Source organism: Rhipicephalus microplus, unplaced genomic scaffold (assembly GCF_043290135.1).
Source record: "Rhipicephalus microplus isolate Deutch F79 unplaced genomic scaffold, USDA_Rmic scaffold_637, whole genome shotgun sequence".
NCBI classification, from domain to species: domain Eukaryota; kingdom Metazoa; phylum Arthropoda; class Arachnida; order Ixodida; family Ixodidae; genus Rhipicephalus; species Rhipicephalus microplus.
In genome coordinates, this window is record NW_027465195.1 from 22,501 (window position 1) to 37,244 (window position 14,744).

At 61.7% G+C, this 14,744-nt stretch overlaps 2 non-coding genes across 2 annotated transcripts; both read left to right on the plus strand.

Annotated features, from left to right (window-relative positions):
• The first annotated feature begins 9,022 nt into the window (after positions 1-9,022).
• LOC142795370 (small subunit ribosomal RNA) lies at positions 9,023-10,837 on the plus strand. The gene has a single exon (XR_012892978.1). It is a non-coding gene; the product is annotated as a small subunit ribosomal RNA (ribosomal RNA).
• A 1,719-nt stretch (positions 10,838-12,556) lies between these two features.
• On the plus strand, positions 12,557-12,709 carry LOC142795367 (5.8S ribosomal RNA). The gene has a single exon (XR_012892976.1). It is a non-coding gene; the product is annotated as a 5.8S ribosomal RNA (ribosomal RNA).
• The last annotated feature ends 2,035 nt before the right edge of the window (positions 12,710-14,744 follow it).

Consider the following 14,744-nt stretch of genomic DNA (forward strand, 5'->3'; position numbering starts at 1 on the left):
TGACGCGGTTTCGTGCCGCCCCGGCAGACGCGGTTTTCGCGCCGCCCCGGCTGACGCGGTTTCGTGCCGCCCCGGCAGACGCAGTTCGGACTTAGCACTTTTCGGCTGTGCCTGGCTGGCGGCCCACTCACTCGATCGCCATGTCTGTTTGCCACAGTTTTCCCGGTGGTGCCGCACCCGGGCTCGCCCCGGCAGACGCGTTTTTTTTTTTCTTTCGCCCCGGCTGACGCAGTTTTCGCGCCGCCCCGGCTGACGCGGTTTCGTGCCGCCCCGGCAGACGCGGTTTTTTGCGCCGCCCCGGCTGACGCGGTTTTTGCCGCCCCGGCTGACGCAGTTCGGACTTAGCACTTTTCGGCTGTGCCTGGCTGGCGGCCCACTCACTCGATCGCCATGTCTGTTTGCCACAGTTTTCCCGGTGGTGCCGCACCCGGGCTCGCCCCGGCTGACGCAGTTTTCGCGCCGCCCCGGCTGACGCGGTTTCGTGCCGCCCCGGCAGACGCGGTTTTCGCGCCGCCCCGGCTGACGCGGTTTCGTGCCGCCCCGGCAGACGCAGTTCGGACTTAGCACTTTTCGGCTGTGCCTGGCTGGCGGCCCACTCACTCGATCGCCATGTCTGTTTGCCACAGTTTTCCCGGTGGTGCCGCACCCGGGCTCGCCCCGGCTGACGCAGTTTTGGCGCCGCCCCGGCTGACGCGGTTTCGTGCCGCCCCGGCAGACGCGGTTTTCGCGCCGCCCCGGCTGACGCGGTTTCGTGCCGCCCCGGCAGACGCAGTTCGGACTTAGCACTTTTCGGCTGTGCCTGGCTGGCGGCCCACTCACTCGATCGCCATGTCTGTTTGCCACAGTTTTCCCGGTGGTGCCGCACCCGGGCTCGCCCCGGCAGACGCGTTTTTTTTTTTCTTTCGCCCCGGCTGACGCAGTTTTCGCGCCACCCCGGCTGACGCGGTTTCGTGCCGCCCCGGCAGACGCGGTTTTTTTGCACCGCCCCGGCTGACGCGGTTTTTGCCGCCCCGGCTGACGCAGTTCGGACTTGGCACTTTTTGGCTGAGCCTGGCTGGTGGCCCACTCACTCGATCGCCATGTCTGTTAGCCACAGTTTTCCCGGTGGTGCCGCACCCGGGCTCGCCCCGGCTGACGCAGTTTTCGCGCCGCCCCGGCAGACGCGGTTTTCGCGCCGCCCCGGCTGACGCGGTTTTTGCCGCCCCGGCTGACGCAGTTCGGACTTGGCACTTTTTGGGCTGAGCCTGGCTGGCGGCCCACTCACTCGATCGCCATGTCTGTTTGCCACAGTCTTCCCGGTGGTGCCGCACCCGGGCTCGCCCCGGCAGACGCGTTTTTTTTTTCTTTCGCCCCGGCAGACGTGGTTCCCCCCCCCCCCCCTTTTCGCTCGCCCCGGCTGACGAGGTTTTCGCGCCGCCCCGGCTGACGCAGTTTTCGCGCCGCCCCGGCTGACGCGGTTTCGTGCCGCCCCGGCTGACGCGGTTTTCGCGCCGCCCCGGCTGACGCGGTTTTTGCGTCGCCCCGCCTGACACGGTTCGGACTTTGCACTTTTCGGCTGTGCCTGGCTGGCGGCCCACTCACTCGATCGCCATGTCTGTTTGCCACAGTTTTCCCGGTGGTGCCGCACCCGGGCTCGCCCCGGCTGACGCAGTTTTCGCGCCGCCCCGGCTGACGCGGTTTCGTGCCGCCCCGGCAGACGCGGTTTTCGCGCCGCCCCGGCTGACGCGGTTTCGTGCCGCCCCGGCAGACGCAGTTCGGACTTAGCACTTTTCGGCTGTGCCTGGCTGGCGGCCCACTCACTCGATCGCCATGTCTGTTTGCCACAGTTTTCCCGGTGGTGCCGCACCCGGGCTCGCCCCGGCTGACGCAGTTTTCGCGCCGCCCCGGCTGACGCGGTTTCGTGCCGCCCCGGCAGACGCGGTTTTCGCGCCGCCCCGGCTGACGCGGTTTCGTGCCGCCCCGGCAGACGCAGTTCGGACTTAGCACTTTTCGGCTGTGCCTGGCTGGCGGCCCACTCACTCGATCGCCATGTCTGTTTGCCACAGTTTTCCCGGTGGTGCCGCACCCGGGCTCGCCCCGGCAGACGCGTTTTTTTTTTTTTCTTTCGCCCCGGCTGACGCAGTTTTCGCGCCGCCCCGGCTGACGCGGTTTCGTGCCGCCCCGGCAGACGCGGTTTTTTGCGCCGCCCCGGCTGACGCGGTTTTTGCCGCCCCGGCTGACGCAGTTCGGACTTAGCACTTTTCGGCTGTGCCTGGCTGGCGGCCCACTCACTCGATCGCCATGTCTGTTTGCCACAGTTTTCCCGGTGGTGCCGCACCCGGGCTCGCCCCGGCTGACGCAGTTTTCGCGCCGCCCCGGCTGACGCGGTTTCGTGCCGCCCCGGCAGACGCGGTTTTCGCGCCGCCCCGGCTGACGCGGTTTCGTGCCGCCCCGGCAGACGCAGTTCGGACTTAGCACTTTTCGGCTGTGCCTGGCTGGCGGCCCACTCACTCGATCGCCATGTCTGTTTGCCACAGTTTTCCCGGTGGTGCCGCACCCGGGCTCGCCCCGGCTGACGCAGTTTTCGCGCCGCCCCGGCTGACGCGGTTTCGTGCCGCCCCGGCAGACGCGGTTTTCGCGCCGCCCCGGCTGACGCGGTTTCGTGCCGCCCCGGCAGACGCAGTTCGGACTTAGCACTTTTCGGCTGTGCCTGGCTGGCGGCCCACTCACTCGATCGCCATGTCTGTTTGCCACAGTTTTCCCGGTGGTGCCGCACCCGGGCTCGCCCCGGCAGACGCAGTTTTCGCGCCGCCCCGGCAGACGCGGTTTTCGCGCCGCCCCGGCTGACGCGGTTTTTGCCGCCCCGGCTGACGCAGTTCGGACTTGGCACTTTTTGGGCTGAGCCTGGCTGGCGGCCCACTCACTCGATCGCCATGTCTGTTTGCCACAGTCTTCCCGGTGGTGCCGCACCCGGGCTCGCCCCGGCAGACGCGTTTTTTTTTCTTTCGCCCCGGCAGACGTGGTTCCCCCCCCCCCTTTTCGCTCGCCCCGGCTGACGAGGTTTTCGCGCCGCCCCGGCTGACGCAGTTTTCGCGCCGCCCCGGCTGACGCGGTTTCGTGCCGCCCCGGCTGACGCGGTTTTCGCGCCGCCCCGGCTGACGCGGTTTTTGCGTCGCCCCGGCTGACACGGTTCGGACTTTGCACTTTTCGGCTGTGCCTGGCTGGCGGCCCACTCACTCGATCGCCATGTCTGTTTGCCACAGTTTTCCCGGTGGTGCCGCACCCGGGCTTGCCCCGGCAGACGCGTTTTTTTTTTTTCTTTTCGCCCCGGCTGACGCAGTTTTCGCCCCGCCCCGGCTGACGCGGTTTCGTGCCGCCCCGGCAGACGCGGTTTTTTGCGCCGCCCCGGCTGACGCGGTTTTTGCCGCCCCGGCTGACGCAGTTCGGACTTTGCACTTTTTGGCTGAGCCTGGCTGGCGGCCCACTCACTCGATCGCCATGTCTGTTTGCCACAGTTTTCCCGGTGGTGCCGCACCCGGGCTCGCCCCGGCAGACGCGTTTTTTTTTTTCCTTCGCCCCGGCAGACGTGGTTCCCCCCCCCCCCCTCCGTCTTTCTTTTTGTTTTTTTTTTCGCCGCGGCTGAAGTGGATTTTTCGGTGCCTCGACGCCCCGGTAGTCGCGGTTTTTCCGTTTCCGCACGGCCCCGGCTGACGCTGCTCGGTCACAGTCGCCTTTTGTGAGGATTGCAGACTTCTTGAGCGCGGGTGTTTTTTTTTTGTTGTTGTTGTTGTTTTATTACGCATTCGCTCCAGCAGACGCTGTTTAGACTTTTTGTTTCCTCTTTTATCCTGCGACGAGGTGACGAGGTTTATTCGGTGCCCCGCCGCCCCGGCTGAAGTGATTTTTCCTGTCCCGTGCCGCCCCGGCTGACGCGGTTGGGACTTCGCGTTTGTTCGGCCGCCACGGGTTTTGGCGCACTCGCTCGGTTGCTTGTTGTTGCCACTTGTTGCGAACCCAGGTTTCTTGAGCGAGCGCGGGCGTTTTTTCTTCCTTTCTTTCTTTGTTCTATGTGTTAGCGAATCGGCCTTTAATATCACACGAGGACTCACAACCAACAATTTTCAGTTTGAAGTGTAAAAAATCTGCAGGTGTTGACGTAACTGACTTGCCCCGTACCCTTGAGTACATCCATGAAGTTCTCGTAGTACTACTAAATCGCATTATTCCAAGTGGAGAAATTCCCATAAACTTGCAAACCTCTACACGAAAATCGGTGCGCGTGATAAAGTTGAAAATTATCGTCCGATATCAAATGTGCCTTCTATAACACAAATTCTAGGAAAAAAAAAAAAAACACTTGTTCGCCGTTCTCTGCGCCGTGACTGGCAGCACTCCGGCGAAGCGAAACGGGGTCGATTCGAGCACGATATCGGCGTCTTTCGACGTGCTCGCCGGCGACCGTCGCACGAGTACGTCGCACGAGCGCGTCTGCCGGGGCGCCGTTTGCGAAGCCGACGCAAAAGTGGGAACCGCCGCTCGGATGATCGCCGCTTTCGGCAGAGTGAGTGTTGGCACTCCGGGGAAGCGAAACAGCGTGAATGCGCCCACGAAATCGGCGTATTTTGAAGTGCCCGCCGGCGACCGTCGCACGAGTACGGTAAACCGCGTCAGCCGGGGCGTAGTTCGGGACGCCGACGAAAAAGTGGGAAGCGCAACTCGGATCTTCGCCGTTTTTGCAGGAGTGAGTGGCGGCCCTCCTGCGAGACCAAGAAGCATCGATTCGTGCACGAATTCGGCGCCTTTCGACGTGATCGCCGGCGACCGTCGCTCGAGTAGGGCAAACCGCGTCTGCCGGGGCGGGCTTCGGGACGCCGATGCGAAAGTGGGAAACGCTGCTCGGATGTTCGCCGTTTTTGGCCGAGTGAGTGCTGGCACTCGGGCGAAGCCAAACGGGGCCGATTACGGCACGATATCGGCGTCTTTCGACGTGCCCGGCGGCGACCGTCGCACGAGTACGGTAAACCGCGTCAGCCCGGGCGGAGTTCGGGACGCCGATGCGAAAGTGGAGAACGCCGCTCGGATCTTCGCCGTTTTTGGAGGAGTGAGTGGCGGCACTCCGGAGAAGCCAAGGAGCGCCAATTAGCGCACGATATCGGCGTCTTTCGACGCGCTCGCCGGCGACCGTCGAACGAGTAGGGCAAACCGCGTCTGCCGGGGCGGGGTTTACGACGCCGACGCAAAAGTGGGAACCGCCGCTCGGATGTTGGCCGTTTTTGGCAGAGTGAGTGCTGGCACACCGGCGACGCGAAAGAGCGCGAAAGCGCCCACGAAAGTGGCGTATTTGGACGTGCTTGACGGCGACCGCTGCAGGAGTACGAAAAACCACGTCAGCCGGGGCGAGCGACCCACGGCGGTCTGGGTGCTTATCGCTGCTATTATAGGGGCACCCCGGCAGACGCAGAAAAAAAAAATTTTTTTTCGACCTTCTTTTTTGCTGGTCGAGCTCGGGTAACCCAGGTCGCAATGGGAGCCGCGCACGAAAGCGGCGTCGCGAGACGCGTTCGCGGTCGCTAGTCGCACGAGCTCGGCAACCGCGTCAGCCGGCGCGGAGTTCGGGATGCCGACGGCTAAGTGGGTACCGCTGCTCGGATGTTCGCCGTTTTTGGCCGAGTGAGTGCTGGCACTCCGGCGAAGCGAAACGGGGCCGATTCGGGCACGATATCGGCGTATTTCGACGTGCTCGCCGGCGACCGTCGCACGAGTACGGCAAAGCGCGTCTGCCGGGGCGAGGTTTGCGATGCCGACGAAAAAGTGGGAAGCGCCGCTCGGATCTTCGCCGTTTTTGCAGGAGTGAGTGGCGGCCCTCCTGCGAGACCAAGAAGCATCGACTCGCGCACGATATCGGTGTCTTTCGACGTGCCCGCCGGCCACCGCCGCACGAGTACGGCAAACCGCGTATGCCGGGGCGGGGTTGGCGACGCCGACGCAAAAGTGGGAACCGCCACTAGGATGTTCGCCGTTTTTGGCAGAGTGAGTGCTGGCACACCGGCGACGCGAAAGAGCGCGAAAGCGCCCACGAAAGTGGCGTATTTGGACGTGCTTGACGGCGACCGCTGCAGGAGTACGAAAAACCACGTCAGCCGGGGCGAGCGACCCACGGCGGTCTGGGTGCTTATCGCTGCTATTATAGGGGCACCCCGGCAGACGCAGAAAAAAAAAATTTTTTTTCGACCTTCTTTTTTGCTGGTCGAGCTCGGGTAACCCAGGTCGCAATGGGAGCCGCGCACGAAAGCGGCGTCGCGAGACGCGTTCGCGGTCGCTAGTCGCACGAGCTCGGCAACCGCGTCAGCCGGCGCGGAGTTCGGGATGCCGACGGCTAAGTGGGTACCGCTGCTCGGATGTTCGCCGTTTTTGGCCGAGTGAGTGCTGGCACTCCGGCGAAGCGAAACGGGGCCGATTCGGGCACGATATCGGCGTATTTCGACGTGCTCGCCGGCGACCGTCGCACGAGTACGGCAAAGCGCGTCTGCCGGGGCGAGGTTTGCGATGCCGACGAAAAAGTGGGAAGCGCCGCTCGGATCTTCGCCGTTTTTGCAGGAGTGAGTGGCGGCCCTCCTGCGAGACCAAGAAGCATCGACTCGCGCACGATATCGGTGTCTTTCGACGTGCCCGCCGGCCACCGCCGCACGAGTACGGCAAACCGCGTATGCCGGGGCGGGGTTGGCGACGCCGACGCAAAAGTGGGAACCGCCACTAGGATGTTCGCCGTTTTTGGCAGAGTGAGTGCTGGCACTCCGGCGAAGCGAAAGAGCGCGAATGCGCCCACGAAAGTGGCGTGTTTGGACGTGCTTGACGACGACCACCGCAGGAAAACGAAAAACCACGTCAGCCGGGGCGAGCGACCCATGGCGGTCTGGGTGCTTATCGCTGCTATTATAGGGGCACCCCGGCAGACGCAAAAAAAAAAAAAATTTTTTTTCGACATTCTTTCTTGCTCGTCGACCTCGGGTGACCCAGGTCGCAGTGGGAGCCGCGCACGAAAGCGGCGTCGCGAGACGGCTTCGCGGTCGCTAGTCGCACGAGCTCGGCAACCGCGTCTGCCGGGGCGGAGTTCGGGACGCCGACGGCTAAGTGGGAACCGCCGCTCGGATGTTCGCCGTTTGTGGCCGAGTGAGTGCTGGCACTCCGGCGAAGCCAAACGGGGCCGATTCCGGCACGATATCGGCGTCTTTCTACGTGCTCGCCGGCGACCGTCGCACGAGTACGGCAAAGTGCGTCTGCCGGGGCGGGGTTTGCGACGCGTACGCAATAGTGAGAACCGTCGCTCGGATGTTCGTCGTCTTTCGCCGAGCCAGTGCTGGCACTCCGGCGAAGCCGAACGGAGCCGATTCGGGCACGATATCGGCGTCTTTCCACGTGCTCGCCGGCGACCGTCGCACGAGTACGGTAAACCGCGTCAGCCGGGGCGGAGTTCGGGACGCCGATGCGAAAGTGGGAAGCGCCGCTCGGATCTTCGCCGTTTTTGGAGGAGTCAGTGGCGACACTCCGGTGAAGCCAAGGTGCGCCAATTCGCGCACGATATCGGCGTCTTTCGACGTGCCCGCCGGCCACCGTCGCACGAGTACGGCAAACCTCGTCTGCCGGGGCGGGGTTTGCGACGCCGACGCAAAAGTGGGAACCGCCGCTCGGATGTTCGCCGTTTTTGGCAGAGTGAGTGCTGGCACTCCGGCGAAGCGAAAGAGCGTGAATGCGCCCACGAAAGTAGCGTATTTGGACGTGCTTGACGGCGACCGCCGCAGGAGTACGAAAAACCACGTCAGCCGGGGCGAGCGACCCACGGCGGTCTGGGTGCTTATCGCTGCTATTATAGGGGCACCCCGGCAGACGCAGAAAGAAAAAAAAAAAAAATGGGGACATGGCGTGCGTCACCGTGCGGCTTCGCAGCGTTGCCGAAGTCGCCGAGCCCTTCGACTGAGCCGAACGGCGGACAGGGAACGTTGGTCGGCCGTTCTAACCTGTCGGTGCCACGCCGAGACGTCGTTAAGGAAAACCGCGTCGTGGGCCTCTACGACGCCGTCGAGTCGTTGTACGTTTGGTGTCCAGCGTGTCGGCGGCGAGTAGCGGACACGTCGTTCACGACTTCGGTCTTTCGCAGTCGACGCGAACTTGCGGAGAGTCGTGGTGCCTCACGTTTTCGGCAGAAACCGCGGCGGAATTTTCCCGTGCGTGCGCGCACGACCTCGGTGCTGTGCCGTCAGCGTAGTGTTGCACAAACTCGTGGCCTACCCAAGGTGCGGTACGTTTGCGGCCGTATCCTCGGTGGGAATTTCGTGAGTAGGGTCGCAAATTCTACGACCTCGGCGGGTTTGAGAGCGACGTAGACTTGTGGCACGCTCAACGTGCCACACGTTTCGGGGCACACCCGCGGTGAAATTTTCTCGAGTACGCTCGTATTAGTGCCCAAGGAGGTCTGGGTACTTATCGCTGCTATTATGTGGGGGTTCTCGTGAGCGGCGTACGCGAAAGCGACCGGGTGTCTGATATGCGGCGGGCTTCGGCCTCGTCAAGCGTGTCCTCGGGTCTGCTCCAGGGGAATCCACGGCAGTCGTCTGCAGCCTCATCCGCTTGATGCGTTAGGGGCTGGTTGTCGGACGGTGCCGTTTTACCACGATATCGAGGTGTGTTCCGTGTCGTCCTCGGGCGATTCAGATGCGAAAGCGCCGAAGACGCGGGCGTGACCCGTCGTCTGGCGGCTTTGCAGTCTCGGCTCCGTTGCTAGTTCCGGCCGGTCCACCGACAGTGCAGCGGGCTTGGGCAACCCGCACGGCGCGACCGAGTCGATGCAACGAAAAAGAGCGAGCATGAACGTGCTTCTTGCCGCACGGCTCCCACTCGTCTTTCGGGAAGGTTGTGCCGTAGCGAGCTCGAACGCCGTCATCTCGGAGTGCAAAATAAGCGTGTTGGGGCGCCTGAAGGTGGCCTCCGCCGCACACAGACTGCGTCCGGCCCGCCGAAGGCGAGGACGGACGCGCAGTCGAACGATTACCTGGTTGATCCTGCCAGTAATCATATGCTTGTCTCAAAGATTAAGCCATGCATGTCTAAGTACATGCCGAAATAAGGCGAAACCGCGAATGGCTCATTAAATCAGTTATGGTTCCTTAGATCGTTTCTTCCTACTTGGATAACTGTGGCAATTCTAGAGCTAATACATGCAGTGAGCCTGGAGCCCTTTGGGTAACGGGTGCTTTTATTAGACCAAGATCGATCGGGTTTCGGCCCGTATTGTGTGGTGACTCTGGATAACTTTGTGCTGATCGCATGGCCACGAGCCGGCGACGTTTCTTTCAAGTGTCTGCCTTATCAACTTTCGATGGTAGGTTACTTGCTTACCATGGTTGTTACGGGTAACGGAGAATCAGGGTTCGATTCCGGAGAGGGAGCCTGAGAAACGGCTACCACATCCAAGGAAGGCAGCAGGCGCGCAAATTACCCACTCCCGGCACGGGGAGGTAGTGACGAAAAATAACAATACGGGACTCTTTTGAGGCCCCGTAATTGAAATGAGTACACTCTAAATCCTTTAACGAGGATCAATTGGAGGGCAAGTCTGGTGCCAGCAGCCGCGGTAATTCCAGCTCCAATAGCGTATACTAAAGCTGCTGCGGTTAAAAAGCTCGTAGTTGGATCTCAGTTCCAGACGAGTAGTGCATCTACCCGATGCGACGGCTCGGACTGAACATCATGCCGGTTCTTTCTTGGTGCACTTCATTGTGTGCCTCGAGATGGCCGGTGCTTTTACTTTGAAAAAATTAGAGTGCTCAACGCAGGCGAGTCGCCTGAATAAACTTGCATGGAATAATAGAACAAGACCTCGTTTCTGTTCTGTTGGTTTTTGGAATACGAGGTAATGATTAAGAGGGACGGACGGGGGCATTCGTATTGCGGCGCTAGAGGTGAAATTCTTGGACCGTCGCAAGACGAACTACTGCGAAAGCATTTGCCAAGAATGTTTTCATTGATCAAGAACGAAAGTCAGAGGTTCGAAGGCGATCAGATACCGCCCTAGTTCTGACCATAAACGATGCCAACCAGCGATCCGCCTGAGTTACTCAAATGACTCGGCGGGCAGCTTCCGGGAAACCAAAGTATTTGGGTTCCGGGGGAAGTATGGTTGCAAAGCTGAAACTTAAAGGAATTGACGGAAGGGCACCACCAGGAGTGGAGCCTGCGGCTTAATTTGACTCAACACGGGAAAACTTACCCGGCCCGGACACTGGGAGGATTGACAGATTGAGAGCTCTTTCTTGATTCGGTGGATGGTGGTGCATGGCCGTTCTTAGTTGGTGGAGCGATTTGTCTGGTTAATTCCGATAACGAACGAGACTCTAGCCTATTAAATAGGTGCGGGGTTCCCAGCACCTTACAACCTTCTTAGAGGGACAAGCGGCTCCTAGCCGCACGAAACAGAGCAATAACAGGTCTGTGATGCCCTTAGATGTCCGGGGCCGCACGCGCGCTACACTGAAGGAAGCAGCGTGTCTTTATCCCTGTCTGAAAAGACTGGGTAACCCGTGGAACTTCTTTCGTGATTGGGATAGGGGCTTGCAATTGTTCCCCTTGAACGAGGAATTCCCAGTAAGCGCGAGTCATAAGCTCGCGTTGATTACGTCCCTGCCCTTTGTACACACCGCCCGTCGCTACTACCGATTGAATGATTTAGTGAGGTCTTCGGACCGATGTCCGGCGCGGCCTTTCGGTTGCGCCGGTCTGTTGGAAAGATGACCAAACTTGATCATTTAGAGGAAGTAAAAGTCGTAACAAGGTTTCCGTAGGTGAACCTGCGGAAGGATCATTAACGGATTGTGAAGGGTGAGCGCCTCAGCTGCGTCTGCGCCCGACACTTTCTGCCGCTGACCCCGTTTGGACGCGGGGTCGGCTTTTCCCCACGGGGCTGCCTGAATGTGGAGCGGCACCCCGTGACAAATTGTTGCGCCCAGCGGACGCCAACACCGCGACCTTGGACGGTCGGCCAGGTGGCGGACGCGGGTACAAACGGCGCAACGCACTCATAGGTCGGCTTTCGACCCGCCACTGCACCGTGGCTCGAAGCGCTCGAAATGCGCGACCCGACCGCTGCGGGACCGCCTAGTACTGTAAACAGGAGCGGCGGAGCGCGAACGGCGAGTCGTGGTTACGTCGGTAGAAGGCGAGGCTGCGCGTTCCCGAAACGCCAGCCGAGTGCCCTCCCGACCGTTCGAGCGTGCAAGAACGAGACCCGACAATCGCGCGGCGACTGCCAAGTACGAGAGGAACGGCACAAGCGTCGGCGGTCGGTCAAGGAACTGGCGATGTGACGGGTCCGCTGTGCACCAGTGCATACCGTCCCGCCGTCCGCGGCAAGCGCCTCCGCGTCCTCGGGTGACGGAGGCTGCCGGTCGGTTCTTGCAGGCGAGGGATCTCGCTGGCACCGGTTCGCGTTGACGCGCGGCCGGTCATGGCACGGCGATGCGACGGCCGAGGTGCGCAGTACTCGATGGAGGAACCGCACGCTCCGATGACCGTCCCGCCCTCCGCGGCGTATGCGTACCGACCGTAATGGTTGCAGCAGCGCCGGCCGGCTTTTGAATTCGCCACACGAAACACGGTGCGAGATCGCGGTTAGGGGAGCGTCGACGTTGCCAGGCGTTTTGCTTGCTGCCGAGGGAAAGGCGGCACGGCCACGTCGCGCTCGTCGCGATTAGCGGGTCTGCGCGCTTTGGGAAGGTGCCGCAACGACTTGCCGAAAGAGGAAGCACGGAAGAACGAGGGACTTGGACGTCCCGACAATTGAACGCACTTGCGGCCAGGCCCTTGCTGGCTTCGTTCTTCCGCCTCGAGTAGGCTCGTACGCGGCTCCGGCGCCGAAAGTGGTCCTTGGCACCGACTTCGGTGGACGTGGGAAGTGCCGCGCAAGTACGGCGCGCCTGGCTCCACCTGTTGGCTAAAGTAGGCAGCCGGATCGGCATTTTGGTGTGCGGTGGCAAACCGTGGATGCGAAAAAAGCTTGTGCGATTTCGTGGAACAAAAAGCGGGGGTCCCCCTTTTTATGCGGAGGAGACCGACCCGCCTGCCGTGGTGAACCGCGACGCCACGGTAAAAACGGGAGAGGCTTGTCGATGGGACCGTGCATCCCGCGCTCCACGGAGGCCGGGAGGCGGCCGCCCGAGGAAATGTGTAGCCGTCGAGGCCCGCATCTGCGTGCACTCTTATCCAAATGGGTGTACCGCAGGCATTTTCTGGTTAGGCGGGCCAATGAGAGCGAGCACACAACGATACCTACGGGTCCGGCTTGGAGAACCGGCTTCGACGCCTCCCGAGTATTTATAGAGGGGTGGACCACGAAAGCACTCGCAAGTAGCGAAAGCGAAACGCCGTCCGAAACACACCGTTTGCTCGATTTGCGGCAGCCGAAAAAGGCGCGGCAGAGTTTTGGAGTCCAAGCGTGCGCTGAAAAGCGCCCTTCTTGGCCACTGTTTGGCCGAGTGCCAGAAACGTTTGGTTTTGACTGTACGGAATTGAACAAACACTTTTTCACGACTCTAAGCGGTGGATCACTCGGTTCTCGGGTCGATGAAGAACGCAGCCAGCTGCGAGACTTGGTGTGAATTGCAGGACACACTGAGCACTGATTCTTTGAACGCACATTGCGGCCTTGGGTCTTCCCTTGGCTTCGTCTGTCTGAGGGTCGGATCACATATCAAGAGAGCCTTCGGCGCACAAGGGAACGTGAGCCGTCGACTCGTTTTGACCGCGTCGGCAACACGGACAGCACGCTGAACACCTCACAGCGAGCGCCAACAGCGGCCACTCAAGGGCGAGACGGTGGCGACCGTCGTGCCAGAGCCCAACCGAAACGGGGGCGACCGACTGCATTGAGGATGTGGCACCTCGTTGAGACCGCCGCAGGACTTCGAGTCGGAAGGAAGCCTGCAGGGAAAGTGCGGTCGAGGTTGCGTACTCCTCTCTGCGACCGGGCGCGCAAGAGCTGCGAGAGCCACGGACGCGCAACTTTAACGCACGGTAAACACGAGGAGCGAAAGCCGGCCAGCAAAGCTTCTCCAGCCGTGCGCAAAGTGCGCGAGATCGCAGCCTTGCGTTGCGCTTGTTGCCCTCGAAGTAAGCAGGGTGTCCCGTAGACCGGGCGCTCGAACACGCTGCGGGGCCGTGCCTCCTCCAGGCTTTGCCGCGCGAACAGGGAACGTTCGCGCGCAAAGCGCAGGGAGGTGAGGAGGCTGCGCCCGACGTTTGCGGTTCGCTGCGTACGCGGTTGATGCGGAGAGCACGGCGCGACGACTTGCCGCGAAGCGGAAAAAGTCTCCCGCACGAGTTGGCGAAACGTTGGCGAAGCTTAAGGCGTTCTCGTCGTAGTCCGCCGTCGGTCTAAGTGCTTCGCAGTTCCCGTCCCGTTCAAAAAACTGGGCCACTCCAGTTGGGGCGGGGGCGACGCTACACGAGACGATGCCTCTCGCCAGGCTGCGTGGCTGCCCTTGCGGCGGCGGCGACTGGCCTCGGCGGTGTTTGGGCTTTCGACACGGTCGTTTATCACGCAACTGCTCGGACGACGCACGCGCGCAGCGGAATGCCGCTTGCCAGCCTTGTGAAGATGTGACCCTGTACAGGGTTGCGGGCGCACTTGGTAGGGCGTCGTACTCGGTTCGCGATGGGTTTACGAACGTGTCCCGTCACTTCCACGTCACACACCGGTTGTGCGCCGCACGCGTGCAGCGGGGAAGCCGATTGCCAGCCTTGTGAAGAAGTGGCCCTGTACAGGGTTGCGGGCGCACTTGGTAGGGCGAGCGCACGCGGTCGTGCAGGAAGTTGATGGAAGCGAATGTATCCGCTGTCGACCTCAGATCAGGCGAGACAACCCGCTGAATTTAAGCATATCACTAAGCGGAGGAAAAGAAACCAACAGGGATTCCCCGAGTAGCTGCGAGCGAAACGGGACCGAGCCCAGCACCGAATCCCCCGTCCTTGCAGGCGGTCGGGAAATGTGGTGTATGGGAGGCGACGTTCTCGGGTGTTTGCGACGGTGCAAGTCCCCCTGACAGGGGCTTGTCCCAGAGTGGGTGCCAGGCCCGTCTCCGCCGTTGCGCGCCCGGGATGGAGCCTCCCGTGAGTCGGGTTGCTTGAGAGTGCAGCCCTAAGTGGGTGGTAAACTCCATCTAAGGCTAAATACGACCGAGAGACCGATAGTTCACAAGTACCGTGAGGGAAAGTTGAAAAGAACTTTGAAGAGAGAGTTCAAGAGTACGTGAAACCGCTTAGAGTAAAACGGGTGGGCCCTCGAAGCTCGAAAGCGGTGGGATTCAGTCTCCGGACGATCGCGGAGCCGGCGGCGTCAGGTAAACGGTCCCCTTCGGGGGACTGTTCCGGCTGCTGGCACGCAGACGCGGTCTCCGGGGTGCGCACTTCCCACCGCCGGTAGGACGCCGCGACGGACGCGGGTCAAAGGGAACAAGCACGACTTTGAGTCCGGCAGTGGAGGTGACCTGCCCGTCTCTTCGGAGACGGCACGCGGGAGTTATACCACGCCGTGCACGAAAAGTTCGTCACCCCGTCCAGGCCCCATGGGCTTCTCCCGGTTGTCGGGAGGCCCGAACGATGACGCCCTCCGGAAACGGAGCGGAGAACCCGCTGGGCAAGCTTGTCGTCTCCTGCTGTCCGGGTTGGTCCCGCGGCGGCGGGTTGGCCGGCGAGAAGCCTCTGCGAGCGGGGCTATT